The sequence below is a fragment of the Mirounga leonina genome, unplaced genomic scaffold (assembly GCF_011800145.1).
Source record: "Mirounga leonina isolate KUSES-001 unplaced genomic scaffold, KU_Mleo_1.0 Mir_175, whole genome shotgun sequence".
NCBI lineage: Eukaryota > Metazoa > Chordata > Mammalia > Carnivora > Phocidae > Mirounga > Mirounga leonina.
Window position 1 is genome coordinate 10,386,087 of NW_023270453.1, and position 13,778 is coordinate 10,399,864.

The 13,778-nt window shown below is 42.9% G+C and overlaps 1 protein-coding gene across 1 annotated transcript in view; it reads right to left on the reverse strand.

Annotated features, from left to right (window-relative positions):
• PROSER2 (proline and serine rich 2) overlaps positions 1–520 on the reverse strand; it is a 46,625-nt gene extending 46,105 nt beyond the window's left edge. Inside the window, exon 1 of the mRNA XM_035021658.1 lies at positions 405–520. The gene's annotated coding sequence lies outside the window, so the exon portion shown is untranslated. The remainder of the gene's footprint in view (positions 1–404) is intronic.
• Between the last annotated feature and the right edge of the window lie 13,258 nt (positions 521–13,778).

A 13,778-nucleotide genomic window follows, 5' to 3' on the forward strand; every position in this document is an offset into this window, starting at 1 on the left:
CGGCGCTCGCACCGCCGCCGCGCGCTCCGCCCCCAGCCTCCGCCCCACACGCCGCGCGCCCGCTTCTGCGCGCGGCACCGCCCTGCCGCGCGCTCCCCGCGCCCCCCAAACACACAGCGCGCGGGCTGGGCATTTAAAGGGACAGGCGCCCGCGCACGCCGCTGCTGCCCGGAGGCCGCCTCTCGAGGGGCGGCGGGGTCCTCGGTCTCCGCGCGCGGTCTGAATTGGGGACCTCCCCGAGTTACACCCGCCGCGAAGAGCAGCAGGGGTCTGCGTCTGGAGCTCCGAAGGAGATTGTTTCCCCCGCTGCTCCGTCGTCAGCTTTGAGAGCTTATGTTCCATTTCGTGGTAGTAACTCCCAAGTATAGAATTTTTATTACCTTCGGAAAAGACAACGAACGTACCCATTATTTCACGTAACCCTTAGAACAAGCCTCTGATTCTGGGCCCCGTTTTACACCGAGGGAAAACTGTGGTTCAGAGGCGCCGAGCCTCCTCCCGGAGCTTCTGACCCCATTGCTGGGTGCTCTTTTCTTCTCTCCGTCGCCGCGGAAATACCGACCGAGGTTAACAGCTGGTTGTGGAAGGTTCTCCTCAAGCTGTTGGGAGCTAATGGGACCAGTGTTTCCACCGGGCGGCACAGCTCCGGAGGGAGGCAGAAAGCAGGAGTTACGGGGCTTTAGTAATTGCAGGGCTTGTTGGGGACTCCGCTGGCAGACACTACAAAACCTATATTCCAAAATGCTGTGTGTATGACAGCAATGGTGTATCCCCATTGTACAGAAAACTGAGGAAGGAAGTGGTTGGCGGCACGGCAGGGCTGAGTCACGGGCGGCGCTCAGGGCTGAGCCCCAGTACCTTAGTCCTTAGCTCATTTCTTTGCCCTCCCCAGGAAGACACACCTGATTAAAGGAGAGAGACCTTTTTTCACTAATAACACACTGGCCTCATCTAACTCCCTGCATCTTTAATTAATGTTTACAAAGCACTTTAATCTACCCAACATGCTAGTTAACTAGGCAAGTGCTATTACCCCCCTCTTTCTGAACCAAATCCAGGAGAGATCAATATTGTCAGTCCTTAATCCCTGATGAAGAATGGGCCTAAGCTTTCTGCTGTTTATGGTTTTTTTTTTTTCCAAATTGTGTCCCATATTGTGTTAAATACTAATTCATTTAGCATGAAAGGGCTTACTAAAAGTCAGAGACTATTAAACACCTGCTGGTGAGAGGTAAAATAGACAAGGATTTCAGATAAAGAAAAAGACATTTTGTCAAGTGCTTCCCAGAATTTTTTTTTCTTTTTATTATTGTGCTATTTGCTTGGTTGGGTTTTCATGATGTATAAACATATGTTTGGCTTAATCTTTAAAGTTTACTTAAAATTTCTGATTTACACATTATCTTTTGTGTAAAAATTAAATTTTACTCAGTATCTTTTCTTACAGGTGAAGAAGAGATAAGAAGGAAGAAATTGAAGGATGGTGGGATTGGGAAGGAAGAAGGAGAAAAGGCAAAAAAAAAAAAAAAAAAAATCAAAAAAATCCCGAACACCACCACCACCACCAAAAGAAGAGACAGAATGACGAGGGAAATAAGTGAGACAGGTTTCAACCGGGTGGCTGTGGGGCCATGAGGCAGCCCCTGCCTAGCACACCCCAGAGCTTTGTGGGAATTACAAACAGGTGGACCTTCCTCTGGGCTGGTGCGGACCTAGCCAGGGCCCCACAGTGACTACCTGAACACAGGCTGGCTTCCGGTCCCCACTGCACCCCTGTCGAGAGACCTTTGTGCCACCGAATAACACAAAGGGACTAGAACAACAGGACGGAAAGTAAGAAAACAAGAAATGGCTTAGAGGGGTAACTGAAAAATAGTTATTCATGAAAGTACTTACATGACGTCAAGGGAGAAAAAAGGAACAAAGAAACATCTGGAGGGTCTTTGTATCTGCCATTTTATTCCTTTAAAACCCATGGAATTTACAAAATTTTACTTTATATTCACTTGAGTTTTTAATCAATGTCTTCCGAGGCTGCTCTTTGTTAAGAAAATCCTGGAAATACATGACCCCCAAATATCAGACAATATCATGAACTTTGTGTAAATTAAAAATAAACTAAAAAAATTTAAGCTAAAAGTAGGTGTATGTTTTATAAAAATAATTACTGTAGATCATTGGCTCGAGAAACTGCAATATCTGTTTTGGCCACTAGAGGAGGCACATAGGAAAGAAGAAGGGTTAGTAATTTTCATGTTTCCTTTACTAAAAATTATAACATTGTAGAGCTGAAAGAGATGTCAAAAGAAATGATTTTATTTTATGTCTCTCCCACTCAGATGTGCGATTTTGAGCTGTTTATCCTTTTTCAGACTCAGTTCCTCATCTGTACAATGAGGCTACTAACATCTACCCTGGGAAACTAAAAATTATTTTAACGTTTATCTGAAAAAATGGCAGATGAGAAGAGTTAAGAAAATTGTGAAAATGGAGAAAAATATGACAAATTGCACTGTTTTCAATTGAAACATAGTACAAGACTATAATAATTTAAAAGTATCACGATAGAATAGTAACAGATATTGAGTGATAGAGATAATAGAATGGAATCGATAATCCAGAAAAAGATAGTATTGACATAATGTAGACTTTAAGATGTGATGAGAGTAATCTAAAATAAATGAAAAGGGGGCGTATTCTCAATAGGCTTGAGAAAACTAGTAATTTGAAAAAAATACTCGATGTAAAGCCCTTACCTTTCATTATGTGCTAAAACAAATTTCAGATACATTAAAGATTTTTAAAACTAGGAGAAAATTTAAGGAAATATTTATGGTACATCAAGATGAGGGAAGAAAAGAAATGGAAAAATCATAGATGAAAAGACCATTAGACTCGATTACATAAAAATTTTAAATCCTGACAACTAGAAATATTGTGAACAAAATTTGAAAAGAAAAAAAGATTCTATAGAACTGTGCATAACAAATCTGACAGTTAATTTTATCCTCAATACAAAAACACCCATAGTTGATAAGAAAACTTTGATAACTCAATGGGAAAATTACCTCAAAAAAATGGTTAGTAATTAGCTCTTTCCCTGTGTGTTATATTTTAAAGTGTTTGAACTACCTAGTAATTGAAAAAGTAAAAATTTAAAATAATGCCTAATATACCTATTAGAGAATATTTTCTTAAATTCTAATATTCAATACTGACAGGAATGCAATGAAATGGGAAATTTTATATACTATCAGTGGGAGCATAAATTGACAAAACTTTACTGGAAAGCAATTTTATAAAAATATTTCCCAGCTTTAAAAATGCTTATAAACTTTGATCCTGTAATTCCGTATCTGAGGATTCTATAGAAATAGAAACAAGCACGGGGCGCCTGGGTGGCTCAGTCGTTAAGCGTCTGACGGCTCAGGTCATGATCTCAGGGTCCTGGGATCGAGCCCTGCATCGGGCTCCCTGCTCCGCGGGAAGCCTGCTTCTCCCTCTCCCCCTCCCCCTGCTTGTGTTCCCTCTCTCGCTGTGTCTCTCTCTGTCAAATAAATAAATAAAATCTTTAAAAAAAAAAGAAATAGAAACAAGCACAAAGATTTGTGCATGAAGATATATACTATCTCCTTTTTAAAATGTCAGAAAATTAGAAACAACCAAAACATCCAAAATTAGGGAGAAATAAACTATCATGCAGCTTTTTGAAATGAGGAATTTTTAGTGGCCTTAAGAAAATATCTAAATATATGGTTGGGGGGGTAAAAGGAACATTACAAAATTGTATATAAATTATTATTTCATGGAAATATATTTCCACATACATGGAAAATGCATGTATGTATGGAAAAATTACAAGGAAACCTGTCGAATTGATGGCAATTAGTGTTTCTGGCTCTGATTATGCGATTTTTTTTTTTTTTGGTATTGTATATGTTCCAAATTTTCTGTTGTGACTCTATATTACTTTATACATCAACAAAAACTAGTAAATATTATATTTCTTTATGAGACAGTAAATGCCAATGTGCATAGCATTGAGCCTGGCTTCTGTCAAACATTCAATAAATAGTTGATAGACAATAGGAGGAAAAGAAAAACATTGATGCACTTCAAGAATGATTTCCTAGTGAAGTTTCTCAATTAAAAAAAAATTTAAAAAATAAGAAATAATTATTCTACTTCTGCAGATGAAAATTTATGACCCGGAGGTCTTTTGGGTGACACATTTAGAGGAAGGCTAGAAAAAAATGTAGTGGAAATGGTTTCATACTTCCCGAAAGCAAATAGATGATGTCTGTATTCCAGGGCAGTATTTTGAAGGAGAAACATGTGGAAGAAACAATTATGGAAGAAAACAGTAAACAAGTTATTCCTACGATTTAATGGTAAGCATTCTGAAAGACAAGCAAGTCTCCAGAAGATCCCTGGTGAACAACAGTGCTGCTCAGGCAAGCATTAGGACCTGCCTGTGAATGAGGTCCGAGCAGGGAAAGAGGATGTATGGCGCCCATTCATCCTTCATCTGAAAATTCTTTGCAGTCTCTTCTGTGGCAAGCGCACAGTGGTAAGGCCTAGGAGATACAACAGTGAACAGCATAGATAAACCCCCTGCCTACAAGGAATTTATAGTCTAGGGGGGGCTTGGAGAGACACAGACAAGACTCAGGTGATAAAATGGTTAATCACTAACAGTCTGTTAATCCACAGGTGATTCTGTAAATAAAAACAATTTTTTTGAGCTGAACTACATTTCCCCCCAGAGATAAGCCTGAGGCATAATTGGTGGTTAAAATTTGACTGAGGACAGCTTGTTTTGCTGCTGCTGATCTGGGCCCAGCTCGTTTTCAGTTTACAGGTGGAGGACGCAAAGCCGACAGGGTTTGGAAATGGCTTGAGTCTGAGGAGACCGGGGGTAGGGCAGCTGCTGAGGGAAGGACTTTTCAAGGAGAGTCTTAGGAGGTTTCCAGTGCAGGCTGTCTGGTAACCCTCACCCTCTTCCCACCAAACCTTCACTAACTATCCGCTTCCTCCTAAGTCCTTTTGGTGTCAGTAGATTTGAATACGGGCCGACACCAGCCTCAGGTGAGGGTCAGGTAAGAGCAGGACTTAGCGAGACTCAGTCCAGTTTGTGTCCCAGACAGAGCAGGTACCACCTTTGAAAAGACAGATGAGTATGGTGGGTGGAGTACTGTGCAGGTAGATTTTGTTCCCTGTCAGCTACGTTGAACTTTCGTAAGCCCATTTCAGGTCAAATATTTCATTGTACCAGATTTCTAAGTTTGAGGGCTGACTTTTTTAAATACAATTCCACTGTGACTCACGTAGAACTTCCTCCTTGATCTGACCCTGAACTTGAGGATGTGAATTCCCTGAATTGTGAGAGAGCTCTTTCCTCGTGTTGCAGTCAGGGTGAAGCTGAAGGAATCACCCAGCAGGATATGTGACCACTTAGTGGGGCTGCGGAGTCCTGGTCTGGCCACCAGCTTTACAGACCTGGGCATTTTCAGGCTCTCAGGCACTGTGTCCCTATTGCATTTCCAAGTTGCAGTATTGGTGGAGGGAGGATGGGGGAGGATGGGGGAAACCTTACCGGTCACTCTTTGATAAGCTTAAAATATTTTATTTTAATTTCCAGATTTTTAAATAGGACTAAAAAAAACACAAAAAACAAAAATTCTTCCTATGGAGAATCACAACAGGAAAAGAAAAGGGAAATCGCACCACACGCTACCATTCACCGTGAGTAATAAAATGTGGGATGTGTTTCCTGTTGTCCTCAAATTGCCACTGAGGGGTAACAATACTCACCACCTCGTGCATTCCAAATTGAAGACATCCCCAGGAACTAACCAGGAATTATCTCCTCAGGATTTACTGACAGTCAACAAATCCAAACTGGCCCCACCACCAACACCCCCACTTCCAAACTAAGAAGAGGCTTGAGGATCCTAAGCTTTGTGGGGGTGCAGTTAGTATTCATGGTGGGAGGTTGTTCTCTGCCCTCTGTCGGGGAGGGGAGGGGAGATATATTCCTTTTGTATCCACCCAAGGTAATCTCTCTTCTAATTATCTCCAGGTCAACTAATTAGGGACCTCACATCTGTAGAATCCCTTTTGCCACATAATGTAACGTAATCACAGAGGTGACTTTCCATCATGTTCACGGGTTCCACTGATCCTTAAGGGGAGAGGATTATACAAGGATGGGACACCAGGAAGCTGGAGTCTTGGGGAGGCATCTTAGAATTCTCCCTAGTACAAAGGAGAAGGGGTTCCTCTAATTCCCACAGCCAAGCATGGGGGAGAGTCCTAAGACAATCACTCATTAAGATTGGAGTTCAAGGGGCGCCTGCGTGGCTCAGTCGGTAAAGCGTCTAACTTCTGGTTTCAGCTCAGGTTATGATATCAGGGTCGTGAGACTGAGCCCCCCGTCGGGCTCCATACTGAGCATGGAGCCTGCTTAAGATTCTCACTCTCTCTCTCTCAAAAAAAAAAAAGATTGGAGTTCAGCAAGATGGGGATATGGACTCTTGCTAAGGTGTAGACCCCACATTACCCTCAGGCCACAAGGAGCTGAGTGGGGTGAGGTCATAGCAAGCATTTGAGGAGCATGGCACAGGATCTCTTTCCTGCTGAGATTTGGACACACACTTGGAAGGCTTGTGCCTGCTTCCAGGCAGGATATTTCACAGGAGTGGTCACTGTACCGGGGTTTGAAGGACTGGGAAGCACAGTAAGCCTGAAAGTAAGATGGGGCAGCTCCACCTACCCCAGATCTCCAAGACCCTCAAACTGTATGGAAGGGGACCTTTCAGTTTCTGGGGCTCTACCTGAAGGAACGCAGAAATAATCTGAGAGGCAGACAACGGGGTAAGCTGCCTGCCAGGGGGCCAATGAGCCAGGCAACTGAGTTTGAGATGGAAGTTTTTAAGTGCCTAGGACTAAATTTTTTTATTGTGGTAAAATATACATAACATAAAATGTATCATTTTATTTTTAAATGTATCACTTCAGTCATTGTTAAAAGTACAATTTATCGGCATTAAGTACATTCCCAGTGTTGTACAACCATCACCACTATCTATCTCCAGGACTTTTTCATCTTCCCAAGCTGAAACTTTGTCCCCATTATACACTAACTCCCTATTCTGCCCTCTCCCAGCCTCTGGCAACCACCATTCTTTCTGTCTCTATAAATTTGCCTGGTCTAGGTACTTCAGATATATGGAATCATACAACATTTGTCTTTTTTGTCTGGCTTCTTTTGCTTAGCGTAATATTTTCAAGTTCATTCATGTTGAAACATATATTAAAAATTCCTTCCTTCTTAAGGTTGAATAATATTCCATTGTATGGACAGACCACATTTTGTTTATTTGTTCTTCTGTCTGTAGACACTTGTGTTGCTTCCACCTTTGGGCTATTGTGAATAAGGCTGCAGTGATCACGGGTGCACAAGTCTCTGTTCAAGCATCTGCTTTGATTGGTTTTGTGTATTTACCCAGAAGTGGAATTGCTGACTCATACGGTCGGTGATTCCATGTTTGACGTTTTGAGGAACCGCCATATTGCTTTCCACAGGGGCTGTGCCATGGTCCATTCCCACCAGCCGTGTGTTTGAGAGTTCCAGTTTCTTCACATCGTCACCAGCCCTTGTTGTTTTATGTTTGTTGTTGTTTGTAATAATTAGAACTGAATGTTAAAAACAAAAATGAGACTGGTTTAATAACGAAACTGTTAGGGAGGTTATTAAACCAGGCAGTCTGATCCCTGATGTACTGCTGGTCTGTGGGAAATGGGAATTTCACAGAGAACAGCTGGGGGCAGATACTGACAGCAATAAAATTGATTCATGCTTATGCCCCAACACGTTGAGACTCCTGAATAAACCAGTCATAGGAACAAAGAAATAGGTGAAAAATATCTTCTCCCCCTTGGCTTTTAAAAATTTTTTTATTTTTTTTTTAAATTAATTAATTACTTTATTTAGTTGACACACAGAGACACAGCAAGAGAGGGAACACAAGCAGGGGGAGTGGGAGAGGGAGAAGCAGGCTTCCTGCAGAGCAGGGAGCCCGATGCTGGGCTTGATCCCAGGACCCCGGGATCATGACCTGAGCCAAAGGCAGACGCTTAACGACTGAGCCACCCAGGCGCCCCTTGGCTTTTTTTAAAAATACGTACTAACTTTGAAAATGATTCACATAAGAATGTAACAGGATACACATATGTGTGGCCTTCATCATTTCATGTCCCATTCATGTCTTAAACCTTTACCATCTGCGTTCTAATCCCACAACTATTCTGAAGCTGTGTTCTCTTGGTTCCCACCCTGGCTTTCAATCTCTGACAGTTGGAATCATCCCTTAAATCGAAGTATTTTTCCCAAAGTTGAGTCTTCAGCAGAGTCCACACTGCCTTCCTTGGGCAAAGACATTCATCAGCCTGACCTCACATATTACTTCTATAGCGATGACCTGAAAAACCTCCCTCTCTGGGCATTATTTGTTCCACTTAACAAGCTGAGTGTCTACCCTGGTTTCAGTTGGGAACCTTGTTTTAAACTGTGTGCCAGGCATCTCATTCATTAAATTCATTCACCATCCAACACCCTATCTTGGTTGTGAAAGGCCAACCTCCCTCCTTAGACTGCTTGAGATGGGAGAAGTATAGACGCACACACACACACAGCTAAATCATTCTGCATGATATGAAAAAAGGAGTAATTCACTGGCATCTCAAGGAAATCAGGATCCTAAAGGAGGAAATGGAAGGGTCAAGAGGGGTGGGAAGCAGGGAGAGCTGGCTAATGACATGATGGAAGACCAGGGCCTGTGGAGAGACACAGACATAGAACGTTCTGTATGTGGGAACGATGGGACTTTGGGAGAGCAATGTGGGACAGTGAAGTTTGACATGTTTGCTAATTGCGTGGCATTCCCTCTGCTACCCCCAAACCTCCTAACACCAGTGGTTCTTTGGGGGAATGAAAAGGGTCATAGCTCATGATTTTCAGGAAAGCAAAGAGAAGTAAAATGGAGCCGGGTGTAATGGTTTGGAGTCAGAGGACAGCAGAGATGTGGATAAGAAAGCAAAGCCCCATGCCACTGAATATGTTTAGAGAAATAGAGGAAGGTATCCTAGACTCTGCCATTATGGCAACCTAAGTCATTAATTTTGATATTAAGTAAAACAGTGACCTTAAGAAATGGAGATTCGGGCGCCTGGGTGGCTCAGATGGTTAAGCATCTGCCTTCGGCTCAGGTCATGATCCCAGGGTCCTGGGATCGAGTCCCGCATTGGGCTCTCTGCTTCTTGGGAGCCTGCTTCTCCCTCTGCCTCTCTCTCTCTGTCTCTCATGAATAAATAAATAAAATCTTTAAAAAAAAAAAGAAATGGAGATTCTTGGATTATATAATGTTCACAAACAGGATGTCGCCCTGTGGCGTCAGGTGCCTGTTCTTCATAGAGGCTAGAGCATGCATGGGACCAGCTGTGTGTGTTGTTCTAGCTGACCTTTTAGCTTCCTTCTTGGGCTCCTAATCTTCTCTCTCGGACCTAATCTTCTTTCTGAAGCTCTTTAAAAGTCCTGAAGACCCTCTTTCTCACATTCCAGTGGCATAAGTAATAATGATGCTGTATATCTTAATATCACATTTCATAGTTTACAAAACTCATTCACACACATTTAATTCTCATAACAGTCTTAGAAGGTATCAGTCTTCCCATTTTACAGATAAGGAACCTGAGGCTCAACAGGGTTCGGTGGCTTACTCAAACTCCCTCACGTAATAAGTGTCCCAGTGAGAATTCTGTTGCACTCTGCTTTTCATGGGAGCTGCCTTCGTGAGTTCTTCCCAAAAGGAAGAGTGGTCCTGGTGGATGTATTTTCTCTCTATAAATCCAGTTGAGGGATTTGTGCTCCTGCTGTTGACTATTTTCAAGGTTTCAAATTAGTATTGGGGAAAAGTGTGACCTTTATGAGAGTTTAAGGAATAGTAATAAGCATTAGAAATTGGGAAATCTTACCTTATTCAATATTCATCTGAGTGGAGTCAGCTGAGGAGGTACTAAGAGGGACAACAAAAAACAGAAGCCACATTTCCCAGCTAAGGAAAGGGTGAGAACTGCATAAAAATCCACTAAGATTTTGATGGAAAGATTCAGCATTTTCTTTAAGGATTCCATAAAGAATTGCTCAATGCCACATACAAAGTACCATTACATAATTATGAAAAGATTCTTTGCGGGGCGCCTGGGTGGCTCAGTCGTTAAGCGTCTGCCTTCAGCTCGGGTCGTGATCCCAGGGTCCTGGGATCGAGCCCCGCATCAGGCTCCCTACTCTGCGGGAAGCCTGCTTCTCCCTCTCCCACTCCCTCTGCTGTGTTCCCTCTCTCACTGTCTCTCTCTCTCTCTGTCAAATAAATAAATAAATAAAATCTTAAAAATATATATATAAAAAGAAAAGATTCTTTACTTCCACATATCAAGTAAATCTAAAGCAGAATAATTCCATGAGTAAAGCTAACATATGGAAAGCATGTCTTCCCAGGACAGACTGAAGCCCTGCATTCAAACAAAACCCCAGAAGCTGCAAAGAGATAATGCTACAGGATTCATGTTGCATAGACTTCATCATCTTGCCCATCTTCACATGTTGCTTCGGTTTTACATGGAAGCCCTTTGCCAGACTGGCAGGTGTGACAAAAAGAGAGTGCAGGTGATGAGGAGAAGATCTGTCTAGAGAACAGCATTCGCTTCTGTCTCTGGCTCTCCCAGGAAGAATAGATGGACCATCCTTGCAAAACATGTATTATGGTGGCAGAATAATTGTTCTCAATGGGGTATTTAAATATGACCATTTCCAAGCAACATTTTGAGGATCGAAGGGCTAATAGATATATAGCAGTTCTCCCCTCTCCTTTATGCGCATTCAAGGTGGTCCAAAAGCAGATGATCCTCCTTCTGACCTATGGTCAGAAGGTCTCTAGTAGCTTCTTGCTTTGTCACAATGCCTACATCATTCACCTACTTCATCGCATCACGGAGGCATTTTATCATCTCGCTCCATCACAAGAAGAAGGGTGAATACAGCACAAGAAGATATTTTGCGGGAGAGAGGGGCATCACATTAACAGAACTTTTTTTACAGCATGTCATTGTAATTGTTCCATTTAATTGTTAGTTATTGTTGTTAATCTCTTACCTGCCTAATTTATAAATTAAACTCTATCATAGTTATGGGCAAGAGGACAAAGGAGGAAAACGGAAAAAACATAGTATATATAAGGTTTGGTACTACCCCTGATTTCAGGCATCCACTGGGGGGTCTTGGAACATGTTCCTATGGATAAGGGGACCCTCCTGTACACACAACTCCACAATAGATTTGAGTTTTGTCTTTCATCAGCTCATTTCCCAAGTTAACTAGAAAGAGCAAAATTAAGTCATTTAATTTTCATTGACTTTCTCTTCCCCTTCCTCTCCTGGGAAGAAGCGCTTATGAGCTCCGAAGAGGAACAGGCCTGGTTAGATTCATAAATTGAATAGTTTAAGCAATTCAGGTCTGACTCCAGAGCTAAATAGGGTATACTAGTAAGGAAGGAGTCATCTAATTTAATAAGTGTGATGACATGATAAGGAATAAGCCATTTTAACTTCTACTCTGTTAAAAAAAATTGCGTTAAGAAATGTTTGAAACATTTCTAAGAGGACCAAATAATTTTTCATTTCTTTTTTTTTATTTCTTTTTTTTTTTTAAAGATTTTATTTATTTATTTGAGAGAGAGAGAGAGCACATGAGAGGGGGGGAGGGTCAGAGGGAGAAGCGGACTCCCTGCTGAGCAGGGAGCCCGATGCGGGACTCGATCCCGGGACTCCAGGATCATGACCTGAGCCGAAGGCAGTCGCTTAACCAACTGAGCCACCCAGGTGCCCTAATTTTTCATTTCATAAGTGCATTTACTAAAAGGTTTCTTTAGGGGTGCCTGGGTGGCTCAGTCCATTAAGCATCCTACTCTTGATTTCGGCTCAGATCATGATCTCAGGGTCGTGAGACTGAGCCCCATGTCCAGCTCTTTGCTCAGTGGGAAGCCTGCTTAGGATTCTCTCTCTCCCTCTCCGTCTGTCCTTCCCTCCTCTAAAAAAAAAGGTATCTTTAAGTCATGAGGGCCTTTGGTGCATTAAGAATATCCAGGTTATAGGGGCGCCTGTGTGGTTCAGTCAGTTAAGACTCCCACTCTTAGTTCTGGCTCAGGTCATGATGTCAGGGTCCTGGGATTGAGTCTCATGTCGGGCTCTGTGCTCGGCAGGGAGTCTGCTTCCACTCTCTCTCTCCCTCTGCCCCTCTCCCGCTCATGTGCCCTCTCTCTCTCTCTCTCTCTGATAAATAAGTAAATTCTTTTTTTTTTAAGATTTTATTTATTTATTCATGAGAGACAGAGAGAGAGAGAGAGAGGCAGAGGGAGAAGCAGGCTCCCAAGGAGCAGGGAGCCCGATGTGGGATTCGATCCCAGGACCCTGGGATCATGACCTGAGCCGAAGGCAGACGCTTAACCATCTGAGCCACCCAGGTGCCCAATAAGTAAATTCTTAAAAAAAAAAAAAAAAAAAAGATAATCTGGGTTACACACAAGAATACTTTTATTGCTTAAGATGAGCTACTTTTATAGCTCTGGACCTATAGTGGTTTTCATGATTCAGTCTTAAAATGTTTTTCAGACACTAATTCATTAACTAGATGACAGAGAAACTGAAGCTCCAAGAGAACCAGGAGAAGGACATGGTTCCTGATCCCCAGTCTGTAGCCTTCTTCAAAAAAACAAACAAACAAAAAACCCTTTTCCAATTCAGGGATGCTGCCGGACAGAGTTTCTATAAAGGCAATGTGTTACTAAAACAAGGCAGTAAGATGAAACGCTATGATTTTTGGCAAAATAGATTTCAGATAATAAGCCATAAAAGCCCCAAAGATTGGGGCTGGAAGAAAGGACATTTAAATGTATATTAAAAATGCATAGCCTTTGTCCTCTTGCCCAGCGAAGAGATACCCGTAGGGTGGCATCAGCTGGGTATGTTTAAGTCAGTGAAAAAGTATCTAGCAACTGAAACAGGAGGATCGGCGTGTGCCAAGGCCGTGTGACATTTCAGCACCAGCCTGCGGGTGACCACCCTCCTGGGGTCTGATCGCTATCCCCTGACAGCGCTGTGGGCCACCTCCAGGGCTTTCCACGTCTCCAGGGCTCGCCTTGCAGGAGCAGCAGAAACTGTCCTCTGGGGCAAGAGCCTTCTTGGCACCTGCTTCAAGACTGTGAAGTGATGACCCACTTCACCTCGGAGTCAGAACGATGAGGAAAGAGGTTGAGGTGGGAAGGCCCGAGGTCCCTCGGCTTTCAGAGGGGCAGGAGAAGGGCAGGAAGGCCACCCACCCCTGTCCCCGAGCTTTGCTAACTTGGCACAAGTTAGCTTCTAACTTTTCTCGTGGGAGCCTCGGGATGAATAGGAGGCCACTGAATTCTGTTTTTTTGGTTTTCGTGAATGGAACAGGACCCAGAAGCTTGACATAAAAGAACTTGGGGATCTTGCAGTTGTAAGAATGACTCAGTTCCTTTGTTGTTGATAAGCAGTCGAGTTGGAAGGAAGCCTAAGGTGAGGTGTTATTGCTGCCTGGTAAATACTCGTCATCGTGGGTTCTACTCACACACTCACTGGCTCACCGGGTTCAGCCAGCCTCGTCAGCGCGACATTCCTCTGTCGGACCCCCAAATCCCCTC